This window comes from Corythoichthys intestinalis, chromosome 13 (assembly GCF_030265065.1).
Source record: "Corythoichthys intestinalis isolate RoL2023-P3 chromosome 13, ASM3026506v1, whole genome shotgun sequence".
Lineage (NCBI taxonomy): Eukaryota > Metazoa > Chordata > Actinopteri > Syngnathiformes > Syngnathidae > Corythoichthys > Corythoichthys intestinalis.
The window spans coordinates 20,914,545-20,916,276 of NC_080407.1; positions in this window are offsets into that span (position 1 = coordinate 20,914,545).

Sequence of the window (1,732 nt, forward strand, 5' to 3'; positions counted from 1 at the left end):
CGGTGTTCTGACAAATTTTGCAACCCATCAAAAATTGCAACAATGCGGTTATGCGCATGCGCGTAACGTTAAACATAGCTGCAAAATGCGCAAATGCAGCGATTCCAAAGTAAACACTACAAACTTTCTTGAAAGAAAGGAATATTAACTTACGTTTGATCATGGAAGGACTTGTAGAAAAGTTCTCCTTAGATACATCCTGCCATGTAAGCTGCACACAACTGCACACCGCTCTTACCATTAACGACTTCGCCTTGTCGTTTAACAGAAGCCCGCTTCACAAAGATAAGATGTTGGAAATTATAGCAAGGTTTTCAGTGCTTTTGTAGCGATATCAGGATATTCCAGAATGACTTTAATCCAGAACCTCGGTAGAGTTGTTGTCTCAAATGTACGTTTAATAAGGTCGCCGTCATTTGGGATCTCTACAAGTTGATCTTCCTGTTGCACAGACATGCTCGAATCACTCGGTTTATTCACAAACGGGTCACGAATCCACTCCTTCGCAGTTCGTGGGTCTTCGAGGTTGTAGGCTTGTCAGGTGCCCTTTTCGCCGTAAAAATATCTCCAAAGACATCTGTTTTTCAGTCATCTTCACTCGTGTGTGGGCTAATTATTTCCGGGAGCAAATGCCTAGCAATAGTTATTATCGAGGACAAGCGCACATAGATATACACACAAACAAGATGTACTGCTAGCAGTCCAATCAATGGATTTCTCTGACGACATTCTAATCTATCTCGTGGTATTATATCTAGAGCTGACAGGGATATTGGTGTGTTAAGCGGGGCACAGGGTCAATTCGGCCAGAATGCGGTCGTTATTCAATTATTATTTCTGTGCGGCCCGCGGCCCGGCAGATGGGGACCCCTGGTTTATTACACACTTTTGTGCTTTCAACAATAGAAGCATTAGCCTATACAAAGCTAGAATTCTTCTCAAAAATAGAAAATACAATATTCTGAAATGTAAATATTTTGAAAAACAAAATAAAAATAAATAACTTTAGCTAAGACTTTTTCTTTAAAAAAATATCTGATGTCCAAAATTGAACAGTTGCGACACTGAACAGTTTCAAGTTTCTCTTATTCACTTTATGACCACAGCCTCGAAAAGTAAGGGTTATTAGGGCTGTCAAATGATTAAAAATTTTAATTGAGTTAATCACAGCTTAAAAATTAATTCATCGTAATTAATCGCAATTCAAACCATCTCTAAAATATGCCATATTTTTCTGTAAATCATTTTAGGAATGGAAAGATAAGACACAAGACGGATATATACATTAACATACTGAACATAAGTACTGTATTTGTTGATTATAACAATAAATCCACAAGATGGCATTAACATTAACATTCTTTCTGTTGAAGACAGTTTCTTTTTCTCTGCAAAAACAAACATACACCAGAGCCTTAGAACAGTAACAAAAACAGTATTATTTATAATGTGTGCAAAGTGTGTGTTGTGTACACATAAATGTGGCCCTCTTCCCTACTCATCCTGTAGCCAGTCGCTGAGGCAAACCAACTTATTTACATTTTCTGAGTGTTGTTCCATCTATATTCTTTTTTTAATTTGAATACCCCACCCAGAGGGCCAACCTGATTTCCTTCCATGTTTACATTTAACCGTTACCCACGCTGCTCACTGCACTTCTGAGTGGTACGACGGCCCTGGCCGTTTAATTGTTATCTTGTTTGAGACTGTCAGTCAGCTGATCGTCGCGTCC